This window comes from Lipotes vexillifer, unplaced genomic scaffold (assembly GCF_000442215.2).
Source record: "Lipotes vexillifer unplaced genomic scaffold, Lipotes_vexillifer_v1.1 scaffold560, whole genome shotgun sequence".
NCBI classification, from domain to species: domain Eukaryota; kingdom Metazoa; phylum Chordata; class Mammalia; order Artiodactyla; family Lipotidae; genus Lipotes; species Lipotes vexillifer.
The window spans coordinates 587,750-601,017 of NW_006792210.1; positions in this window are offsets into that span (position 1 = coordinate 587,750).

Below are 13,268 nucleotides of genomic sequence, written 5' to 3' on the forward strand. Positions count from 1 at the left end.
CATTTCTCTAATAATTAGTGATGTTGAGCATCTTTTCATGTGCCTGCTAGCCATCTGTATGTCTTCTTTGGGAAAATGTCCATTCAGGTCTTCTGCCTATTTTTTGTTTTTTTAATTGAAATATAGTTGATTTACAATATTTTGTTAGTTTCAGGTGTACAGCAAGGTGAATACTTTATATATATATATATATATTTTTTTTTTCCATTATGGGTTATCACAAGGTATTGAATATAGTCCCCTGTGCTATACATTAAATCCTTGTTCCCTATGTATTTTATGTATAGTAGTTTGTATTTATTATTCCCATATTCCTAATTTATCCCTCCCCTCCTTTCCCCTTTGGTAACCGTAAGTTTGTTTTCTATGTCTGTGAGCCTGTTTCTGTTTTGTATACAGATTCATTTGTATTATGTTTTATATTCCACATGTAAGCGATATAATATTTGCCTATGACTTACTTCACTTGGTATGATATTCTCTAGGTCCATCCATGTTGCTGCAAAAGTTCTGCCCATTTTTAAAATCAGGTTGTTTGTTTTTTTGATATTAAGTTGTATGAGCTGTTTATATATTTTGGATGTTAACCCCTTATCAGTCATATCATTTGCAAATATTTTCTCCTATGCAGTAAGTTGTCTCTTCATTTTGTTGATGGTTTCCTTTGCTTTGCAAAAGCTTTTAAGTTTAATTAGGTCTCAGTTTTTTATTTTTGCTTTTGTTTCCTTTGCCTTATGAGACAGATTCAAAAGAATATTGTTATGATTTATGTCAAAGAGAGTTCTGCCTATGTTATCTTTTGGGAGTTTTATGGTTTCAGGTCTTGCATTTAAATCTTTAAGCCATTTTGAGTTTATTTCTGTATGTGGTGTGAAGAAATGTTCTAATTTCATTTTTTTACATGTAGCTGTCCAGTTTTCCCAGAATCACTTGTTGAAGAGACTGTTTTTTCTCCACTGTCTATTCTTGTCTCCTTTGTTGTAGATTATTGACCATAAGTGTGTGGGTTTATTTCTGGGCTCTCTATCCTGTTCCATTGATCTATGTGTCTGTTTTTGTGCAAGTACCATGCTGTTTTGATTACTGTAACTTTGTAGTATAGTCTGAAGTCAGGGAGCATGATACCTCTAGCTTTGTTCTTTTTTCTCAAGATTGATTTGGCTATTCAGGGTACAACTGACTTCTTATTCTCCAAGTCTCAGTTCAGTGTCACCTCCTCAAAGAAGTCTTCTCTCACCTCAGTCATTTTCCATCTCAACACCATGTCCATTTCCTTCATAGAACTTATCACCACCTGTAAGTACAGATTTGCTTGTCTTCCTCACTGTAAGCTCCATGAGACAGAGTCCTTGTTTGTCTTGTGCAGTGCCGTATTCCCAGCACCTAATACACAATCCCTTACTGAGAAATGGCAATTGATGAGAAAGAGTGAAACTCCTGGGGAGAGAATGTAAAAAACAAAGCGACGACCTAGGTTAGCACCTTGCCCAGGTTAGCACCTTGCTCAGGTGCCGCCTGCCATCCTGATTGGCACCAGAAAAAGTCTGTGCCAGGGGAAAATGCACGTTTGGCCAGCCATTCTCAAATACAGCAGCACATTAGAATCCCCTGAGGATTAAAAGATGATAACATGGCCACTTCTCCCTGCCACGTCCAGGTACTGATGCAGTCTGGGTGGCTCTGGCAGACATTCTCAGTGCACTACCTCAAGACTGCCACCGGGTGGAGCGGTGGGACTGTGTTTTGGAGTAGAGATTGGGCTTTGCTATAGGTAGAGAGAAGACAAATTAAAAGTTTTTGTGGGTTTTTGTTTCGGGTGTTTGTTGGCAACTCTTACCTCAGACCTTATTCCAGGAGGCTTGGCTAGGCAGTGCCTCCAGGAAAGTTCTAGTCCTGGATTCTTTTCCTTGTCCTTCCAGGTTCACAATAAAAAAAAAAAAACCTACCTAAACCTTCCCTCACCTCTCCTAACACACCTCCACAAAGCTCCACCACTATTTTCTCACTTTGGCCCTCCACTTTCCTTTTTTTCCCCCAGCTTTATTGAGATACAATTGGCATATAACATTGCATAAATTTAAGGTGTTCAACATGATGATTTGACACACGTATATGCTGTGAAATGATTACTACAATAAAGTTAGTTAGCACCTTTATCACATCACGTAACTATCACTTTCTCTCAGAACATTTAAGATCTATTCTCTTAGCAACCTTCAAGTATATAATACAATATTGTTAACAATAGTCACCATGGCTTACCTTAGATAGCCAGAATTTACTCGTCTTATAATGGAAAGTTTGCAGGCTTTGACTAACATCTCCCCATTTTCCCCAGTCCCCAGTCCCTGGCAACCACCATTCTACTCTCTGTTTCTATGAATTCGGCTTTTTTAGATTCTACATATAAGTGAGATCATACAGTATTTGTCTTTCACTATCTGACTTATTTCACTTAGCATAATGCCCTCAAGGTCCATTCATATTGTCATAAATGGAAGGATTTCCTTCTTTTTATGGCTAAATAATATTCGTGTGTGCGTGTGTGTGTGTATCACATTTTCTTTGTCCATTCATCTGTCAGTGGACACTTAGGTGGTTTTCATGTCTTGGCTATTTTGAATAATGCTGCAATGAACATGGGCGTGCAGAAATCTCTTCCAGATAGTGATTTCACTTTCTTCAAATATATATCCAGAGGCAGGATTGCTGAATCATATAGCAGTTCTATTTTTAATTTTTTGAGGAATCTCCATACTGTCTTCCATAGTAGCTGTATCAGTTTACAACCCCACCAACAGTGCAAGAGGGTTCCTTACTCCCCATCCTCAAATAACACACGTTATTTGTTGCCTTTTTGATGATCCCATTCTAACATGTGTGAGGTGATATCTCATTGTGTTTTTGACTTGCATTTCCCTGATTATGAGTGATGTTGAGCATCTTTTCATGTACCTGTTAGCAATTTGGATGAGTTCCCCAGAAAAAAATGTCTACTCAGGTCCATTGCCCATTTTTTAATTGGATTATTTGTGTTTTTGCTATTGAGTTGTATGAGTTCCTCATATATTTTGGATATTAGCTCCTTATCAGATATATGGTTTTCAAATATTTTCTCCCATTATGTAGTCTGAAATGCCTTTTCATTTTTTGTTTCTTTTGCTGCTCAGAAGCACTAAAAAGTTTGACATCATCCTACTTGTTGATTTTGGCTTTTGTTGCTTGTGCTTTTGGTATTTTATCCAAAAAATCATTGCGAAGAACAACGTGAAGGAGATTTTGCCTTATGTTTTCTTCTTGGAGTTTTACAGTTTCAGGTCTTACATTTAAGCCTTTAATCCATTTTGAGTTAATTTTTGTGAGTTGTGTAAGATAGGGGTCTACTTTTATTCTTTTGCATGTGGATCTCCAGTTTTCCCAACACCTTTTATTGAAGAAACCATCGTTTCCCCATTGAGTATTGTTGGCTCCCTTGTCAAATATTAGTTGACCGTATATGGGTTGGTTTATTTCTAGGCTTTATTTCTATTTCATTGACCTATGTGTCTGTTTTATGCCAGTGCCATGTTATTTTGATTACTATAGCTTTGTAATATAGTTTGAGATCAGGATGTGTGATGCCTCCTACTTGGTTCTTCTTTCTCAGGGTTGCTTTGGTTATCTGAGGTCTTCTGTGGTTCCATATGATTGAATTGTTTGTTCTATTTCTGTGAAAAATGCCACTGGAATTTTAATAGGGATTGCATTGAATCTGTAGCTCTACTTTTCTTTCTTTTCTTTTTTACCTTTTTATCTTGTCTTCCTCTTTTCTTTTTAGGAACCGTTCTGTGCTGTGGTTTCCTTACCTGTAAAATGAGGATAAGGGTAGCATTGTTGTGAAAGTCTAAGGAGATACCACATACCAAATTGCACTGATCTATCTTCATAAACCCTCACAATGCTATCCTAATCCACATAATAGTGGTAGCTCTTCTGTTTAAGCCAACAGTTTTATTAATGTCGATTTTCAAGAACATGTATTGATATTATGTAGAGTGAGTTATACCTGAGAAGTATTTGGGGAGAAAATCTCCACACACCACTACCCTGCCTTCTGTTATCCATCATTAACCAGCCTGTTAGTGAACTGGATGGAGAAGGGGCAGGGGAGGTAGCAGAAGAGCTAATAAGAGGTGTTTTGTTTTCACCTGAAAAATGGAGGTAATAATAGTGCTTTATAGATTTGTTGTATTAAATGAGTTAGCACATGTAAAAACTTAGAACAGAGCCTGGGACATAAAAAACATGAATTCTCTTGGGCTTCCCTGGTGGCGCAGTGGTTGGGAGTCCGCCTGCCGATGCAGGGGATGCGGGTTCGTGCCCCGGTCCGGGAGGATCCCACATACCGCGGAGCGGCTGGGCCCGTGAGCCATGGCCGCTGGGCCTGCGCGTCCGGAGCCTGTGCTCCACGGCAGGAGAGGCCGCAGTGGTGGGAGGCCCGCATACCGCAAAAACAACAACAACAGAAAACAAAAACCAAAAAAACAAACATGAATTCTCAGCGTATGATCCCTGCCCTCAAGTAGCTTAGGGTTCATTTGGAGAGATAAGACTCATGCAGTAAAAGGCAATTAACAGTGCAGTGTTACCTCTTATCACTACATACATAGATTGCATGTAGTGTTAGGCCCTAAAAGTGCCAATAAAGTAGAGAAAACTATAAAAGCACCAAGATCAGAGCAGCAAGAAAGTCCTTTGGAGTCGAGTGATCAGAAACGGCTTCATGGAAGATGTAGGACTTGGGGTAGGCCCCAGAAATATGCCAGGGGATGAGTAGGTGGAGCTAGAGCAATGCAGTGGGGGCAAAAGAATGTGGGCTTAGACGCAGAAATGCCTGTGGGGTGGCGGGGGAGGTCAGGCCTCTTTGAAATGCATTTAAGGAAGGCCCCTTGCCCATGGCCTACTGGTAAAGCACCAAGCTAAAAAGAGAAAAGCATTTCCTAACATCCAGGAGCTAGCCTGGTACTATCAGCTAGCCTTGGTGTTGCTAGGTGCTGGCCTGGCACTAGTAACAACACCAAACTAGAGCTTGGTGTTCTGCTAAACCCAAACAATTTCACAGGACATCAATATTGGACAAGGAAGCTCTGCGACTATGATGGATAGTCACAGACAAAATATGAACATTGTCCAAACCACAGAAATGACCGAATATTTCTCCTTCCTGCCTAATTTGAGTGACCACTGCTTCTTTACCAATTACAGTGTCAGCCTCACTCTAGTCTGCCCCCAACTCCAGATAAAATTTATTGAGGTACTCAATCACAGAACTGCTCTGCTTTCTGACAGCACCCAACCTAGAGTGAACCACAGCTTCCTTTGACCCTCCCCCAAGTCATCCAACCAAAGCTCAAATCCTATAAGTTTCTTTAGCACCCTTTTCTTGAAATGCCTTACAGTTCTCCATGGTGTACATTCTCTCTCACTGCAGCAAGTGAGAAACCCAGCTTGATCACTACATGTGTGTTCCTGGGAGTCTTTGGCTAGAGGACATTGATATTATCACTAAAATGACTGAGGGCTATGGTTGCAGACCTGCCACTCAGTTTCGTTTCAAGAATCCCGAGACACAATCCAAGAAATGTCTGAAACATTCACAATACAACACAGCACGATAAATGAAACGACAGAGGCAATCTTAGGCACTGTGGAGACAGAGGAAGACTTCTTTTAGTAACAAATCACAATCCCACAATCCAGTGTGCATCATACTTCCTTTTGTCCTGATCACGCTCCAGTTAGGGAGATGACTCAGCTCCTCTCTGCTGTTGTTCCAACACCTGGACAGTGTCTTTTCACTTCCCAACAAGACTTGCAGCCATGGCTGGTTTTTCCCTGTAATCTATGTATAAAAGTCCGCACACCACAATGAGGAGCAGCCCCCGCTCGCCGCAACTAGAGAAAGCTCGCCCGCAGCAAAGACCCATCGCAGCCAAAAATAAACAAAAATAAACAAATTAATTAATTAATTTTAAAAAAGATAAGTATTTGAACTACAGTTCAAGGCAAGTTAACTCTGATTACAGCTACTGAACATATCTTCTTTTAAAAAATGTTCTCTTAACGTTTTGATGCATCATCTTTTCAATTAGTAATATGCTGACAACATTTTTCTCAAACTGAGTATAGTATTTCCTTAGTTATGAATAAATCACAGACCCACAACAACAAATTCAAATTAAAATTCATACTTCTGTACCAATTATCTCTGAAACTTTAAATTTAGATCCCTACTTGCACAGGAGCAACCCACTCACTGCAACAACGTGGAGAAGGTCTGTGTGCCATGATTTTTGGAAACTTTTGACATATGTGAAGTATCCTTACTAAAATGTTCAATCCTATTATCTTTATCTCATTGTTGAGTCGTTAACAGAAATCCAGTCAGTTGCCTCACATCATTTCCCATATTTTTCCCCCATAGACTTGTCGCTTGATGAGTTTCTCTGGGTGACACAATATAGGTAGGAAAGGTGTCACCTGGCGATGTGCATCTATTTCTATTGCATTAAATCCAAAGTTTCTTTCCAAACTGAAGCGTGGAGCAATAGAGATCTGATTGCCCTAGAAGTACTTGAAAGCCTGTTAAGATTACTAACACTGAAACACTCAGCAAGTGTTTCTGAATTTGCCTGGCTAAGTTCGAAATGGTAACATATACAGCATTGTATTGAAGCTAAAACTGGAAGCAACCAAGGTGTCTTTCAATAGATAAATGGATAAACAAATTGTGCTATATCCATACAATGGAATTCAATGATACAAGTAAAGAACTACTAATTCAGGCAACAATATGGATGGATGGATTTTAGATGCATTTTGCTAAGTGAAAGAAGTCAGACCAAAAATGCTACATAATGCATAATTCCATTCGTATTACACTCTGGAAAAGGCAAACTAGAGAGATGGAAAATAGATTAATGGCTGCCAGCGGTTTGGAGAGGAGGAGAATTTGACTCGTGGAAGCACAGGAGATTTTTTAGCGTGATAGAAGTAATCCGTATGCTACTCTAGCGGTAGACACATGACACTATGCATTTGTCAAAACTCTTAGAACTCTACAGCACAAAAAGCAAACCTTAATATATGAAAACAAATAATTTCTAACCAACCAGGAGGTTGGAGGACCCCAGGAGGACCCCAGTATGAGATGCAGACTAATGATTCTAGCTGTATTACAAATAGATGACATAACCTCCCTGAAGGGAGTGTGGAAAATGATGCTTACCTAAGTAACTTTGCAAATGGTATTTTGACTGGCTAATGTAAAGCTAAAGATAAGAGAGTACATAAAAACTCTACTTGGTAAAGGTGTTTCTCATGGAGGTACAGGTACAATTCTAAAATTGATGTACATCTATACATTGCCAATTAAGTAAATGGATGGCAGATGGTGGGAACCAGATTCCGACCTGTAGTGGGAGGTTGTAGTGGGAGGCTACAGATAAGCAAGGGGACTAAGTCAGAATGACACATGTGATAAACAATTAGAGATATCAGTTTGAACTCATGTCCAGCTTAACACAGATACAGATGAAGACATAGAGAAATAATTCTTGATATGCAAGTATACATGGGTTAGTACGTATGCATATATCTCCTAGCTCTGTCACTGAAGGGGCCTAGAAGCAACAACACTCCAGTAGCAATGAGCACACCCAGTCCCCTGATATTGGTTTCTAATGCTATTCTCCAATAAAGAGAACCAGTTCGCCTTGGAGAAAATGCTGATTCCAGGACTGGGGCAGGGAATACATTAAGATGAGTCTGGAGCATCTTGTAGTGACAGAGAATAAGAACGTGCTAAAAACAAAATCCCCAAATGATGAGGGTATATCAAAGAGACACAGGAACCGATATGAAAGAGTTTCCAGTGAACAAAGCTGAAATAAGCTGAGCCAAAAAATACATAATGAGAATATTGGATTATAACCCAAAGTAAAAAATAAATATCCATGTGTCCATACTGATATTAAATAAATAATTAATAAATAAATAAATGGGGGAGAAGAGACAAAGCTCCTGTGCTGAAGAATTCCAAATAATTTATGTAGATACTCTGCCTTCAAGGAGGTGGAGTGTAACCCCGCACTCTTTAAGTGTGGGCTGGGCATAGTGACCTCCTTCTGAAGAGTGCAGTATGTAAAGGGGGTGGGCTGGGAAGAGTAATGTTACAGTGGACAAAGCTGACAGACAGTACCTCCAGCCAGGTGACTAAAGTCAACATCGATAATGACAAGTTGGGCTTCCCTGGTGGCGCAGTGGTTGAGTCTGCCTGCCGATGCAGGGGACACAGGTTTGTGCCCTGGCCCAGGAGGATCCCACATGCCGCAGAATGGCTGGGCCCATGGGCCATGGCCGCTGAGCCTGCGCATCCGGAGGCTGTGCTATGCGGCGGGAGAGGCCACAGCAGTGAGAGTCCCACGTACCGCAAAAATAAAAAATAATAATGACAAGTTACATTGCTAGCATGTACCCTTGATATGATGCGATGAGAAAGGCACTTGATCTCTGTGGTTTTCCTCCCTCAAAACCCATAACCTCGTGTTAAAAGCATCAGGAGACCCCTAACACGGTAAGTCAAGCAAAATGAGAAGACAAAGAAACACACAGCAGATGAAGGACCAAGGTAAAAACCCACCAGATCTAACAACTGAAGAGGAAGTAGGCAGTCTACCTGAAAAAGAATTCAGAATGATGATAGTAAAGATGATCCAAAATCTTGGAAATAGAATGGAGAAAATACAAGAAACAGTTAACAAGGACCTAGAAGAACTAAAGAGAAAAGAAAAAATCACGAACAACACAATAAATGAGATTAAAAATTCTCTAGAAGGGATCAATAGCAGAATAACTGAGGCAGAAGAACGGATAAGTGACCTTGAAAATAAAATAGTGGAAATAACTACTGCAGAGCAGAATAAAGAAAAAAGAATGAAAAGAATTGAGGACAGTCTCAGAGACCTCTGGGACAATAGTAAACACACCAACATTCGAATTATAGGGGTTCCAGAAGAAGAAGAGAAAAAGAAAGGGACTGAGAAAATATATGAAGAGATTATAGTTGAAAACTTCCATAATATGGGTAAGGAAATAGTTAATCAAACCCAGGAAGCACAGAGAGTCCCATACAGGATAAATCCAAGGAGAAATACGCCAAGACACATATTAATCAACCTATCAAAAAATTAGTGCAAAGGAAAAATATTAAAAGCAGCAAGGGAAAAACAACAAATAACACACAAGGGAATCCCCATATGGTTAACAGCTGATCTTTCAGCAGAAACTCTGCAAGCCAGAAGGGACTGGCAGGACATACTTAAAGTGATGAAAGGGAAAAAACTACAACCAAGATTACTCTATCCAGCAAGGATCTCATTCAGATTTCACAGAGAAATTAAAACCTTTACAGATAAGCAAAAGCTAAGAGAATTCAGCACCAACAAACCAGCTCTACAACAAATGCTAAAGGAACTTCTCTAGGCAGGAAACACAAGACAAGAAAAGGACCTACAATAACAAACCCAAAACAATTAAGAAAATGGGAATAGGAACATACATATCGATAATTACCTTAACTGTAAATGGATTAAATGCTCCAACGAAAAGACACAGACTGGCTGAATGGATACAAAAACAAGACCTGTATATATGCTGTCTACAAGAGACCCACTTCCGACCTAGGGACACATACAGACTGAAAGTGAGGGGATGGAAAAAGATATTCCATGCAAATGGAAATCAAGAGAAAGCTGGAGTAGCAATTCTCATATCACACAAAATAGACTGTAAAACAAAGACTACTACAAGAGACAAAGAAGGACACTACATAATGATCAAGGGATCAATCCAAGAAGGAGATATAATGATTGTAAATATTTAAGCACCCAACATAGGAGCACCTTAATACATAAGGCAAATACTAACAGCCAGAAAAGGAGAAATTGACAGTAACACACAGTATGGGACTTTAACACCCCACTTTCACCAATGGGCCGATCATCCAAAATGAAAATAAATAAGGAAACACAAGCTTTAAATGACACATTAAACAAGATGGACTTAATTGATATTTATAGGACATTCCATCCAAAAACAACAGAATAAACTTTCTTCTCAAGTGCTCATGGAACATTCTCCAGGATAGATCATATCTTGGGTCACAAGTCAAGCCTTGGTAAATTTAAGAAAACTGAAATCATATCAAGTATCTTTTCTGACCACAATGCTATGAAACTAGCTATCAATTACAGGAAAAAAATCTGTAAAAAAATTACAAACGCATGGAGGCTGAACAATACACTATTTAATAACCAAAAGATTACTGAAGAAATCAAAGAGGAAATCAAAAAATATCTGGAAACAAATGACAATGAATACACGATGACCCAAAACCTATGTGATGCAGCAAAAGCAGTTCTAAGAGGGAAGTTTATAGCAATACAATCCTACCTTAAGAAACAAGAAACATCTCAAATAAACAACCTAACTTTATATCTAAAGCAATTAGAGAAAGAAGAACAAAAAAACCCCAAAGTTAGCAGAAGGAAAGAAATCATAAAGATCAGATCAGAAATAAATGAAAAAGAAATGAAGGAAACGATAACAAAGTCAATAAAACTAAAAGCTGGTTCTTTGAGAAGATAAACAAAATTGATAAACCATTAGCCAGACTCATCAAGAAAAAAAGGGAGAAGACTCAAATCAATAGAATCAGAAATGAAAAAGGGAAAGTAACAACTGACACTGCAGAAATACAAAGGATCATGAGAGATTACTATAAGCAACTCTACGCCAATAAAATGGACAACCTGGAAAAATGGAAAAATTCTTAGAAATGCACAGCCTTCCAAGACTGAAACAGGAAGAAATAGAAAATATGAACCGACCAATCACAATCACTGAAATTGAAACTGTGATTAAAAATCTGCCAACATACATATATACAATGGAATATTACTCAGCCATAAAAAGAAACGAAATTGAGCTATTTGTAATGAGGTGGATAGATCTAGAGTCTATCATACAGAGTGAAGTAAGTCAGAAAGAGAAGGACAAATACCGTATGCTAACACATATATATGGAATTTAAGAAAAAAAATGTTATGAAGAACCTAGGGGTAAAACAGGAGTAAAGACACAGACCTACTGGAGAACAGACTTGAGGATATGGGGAGGGGGAAGGGTGAGGTGTGATAGGGCGAGAGAGAGTCATGGACATATATATACTAACAAACGTAAGGTAGATAGCCAGTGGGAAAGCAGCCGCATGGCACAGGGAAACCGGCTCGGTTCTTTGTGGCTGTCTGGAGGGGTGGGATAGGGAGGGTGGGAGGGAGGGAGACAAAGAGGGAAGAGATATGGGAACATATGTATATGTATAACTGATTCACTCTGTTATAAAGCAGAAACTAACACACCATTGTAAAGCAATTATACCCCAATAAAGATGTTAAAAAAACAGGCGAATTCTATCAAACATTTAGAGAAGAGCTAACACCTATTCTTCTCAAACTCTTCCAAAATAGAGCAGGGGGAGGAAAACTCCCAAACTCATTCTACGAGGCAACCATCACCCTGATACCAAAACCAGACAAGAATGTCACACAAAAAAGAAAATTACAGATCAATATCACTGATGAACACAGGTGCAAAAATCCTCAACAAAATACTAGCAAACAGAATCCAACAGCACATTAAAAGGATCATACACCATGATCAAGTGGGATTTATCCCAGGGATGCAAGGATTCTTCAATATATGCAAATCAATCAATGTGATACACCACATTAACAAATTGAAGGAGAAAAACCATATGATCATCTCAATAGATGCAGAGAAAGCTTTCGACAAAATTCAACACCCATTTATGGAAAAACCCTCCAGAAAGCAGGCACAGAGCGAACTTACCTCAACATAATAAAGGCCATATATGACAAACCCACAGCCAACATCATCCTCAAGGGTGAAAAACTGAAACCATTTCCACTAAGATCAGGAACAAGACAAGGTTGCCCACTCTCACCAGTATTATTCAACATAGTTTTGGAAGTTTTAACCACAGCAATCAGAGAAAAAAATAAAGAAATAAAAGGAATCCAAATCGGAAAGAAGAAGTAAAGCTTTCACTGTTTGCAGATGACATGATACTATACATAGAGAATCCTAAAGATGTTACTTTAGGATTACTAGAAAACTACTAGAGCTAATCAGTGAATTTGGTAAAGTAGCAGGATACAAAAGTAATGCACAGAAATCTCTGGAATTCCTACACACTAATGATGAAAAATCTGAAAGTGAAATTAAGAAAACACTCCCATTTACCACTGCAACAAAAAGAATAAAATACCTAGGAATAAACCTACCTAAGGAGAGAAGAGATCTGTATGTAGAAAACTATAAGACACTGATGAAAGAAATTAAAGATGATACAAATAGATGGAGAGATATACCATGTTCTTGGACTGGAAGAATCAACATTGTGAAAATGAGACTCTTTCCAAGATGGCGGAGGAGTAAGACGCAGAGATCACCTTCCTCCCCACAGATACACCAGAAATACATCTACACGTGGAGCAACTCCTACAGAACACCTACTGAACGCTGGCAGGAGACCTCAGACCTCCCAAAAGGCAAGAAACTCCCCACGTACCTGGGTAGGGCAAGAGAAAAAAGAATAAACAGAGACAAAAGGATAAGGACGGTACCTGCACCAGTGGGAGGGAGCCGTGAAGGAGGAAAGGTCTCCACACACTAGGAGCCCCTTCGCGGGCAGAGATTGCGGGAGGCGGAGCGGGGAGCTTCGGAGCCGCGGAGGACAGCACAGCAACAGGGGCGCGGAGGGCAAAGCGGAGAGATTCCCGCACAGAGGATCGGCGCCGACCGGCGCTCACCAGCCCGAGAGGCTCGTGTGCTCACCCGCCGGGGGCGGGCGGGGCTGCGAGCTGAGGCTCGGTTTCGGTTTCGGTCGGAGCTCAGGGAGAGGACTGGGGTTGGCGGCTTGAACATAGCCCGAAGGGGTTAGTGCGCCACGGCTAGCCGGGAGGGAGTCCGGGGAAAAGTCTGGACCTACCCAAGAGGCAAGAGACCTTTTCTTGCCTCTGTGTTTCCTGGTGCGCGAGGAGAGGGGTTTTAAGAGCGCTGCCTAAAGGAGCTCCAGAGACGGGCGCGAGCTGCGGCTAAAAGCTCGGAAACCAGAGACGGGCAGGAGACGCTAAGGCTGCTGCTGC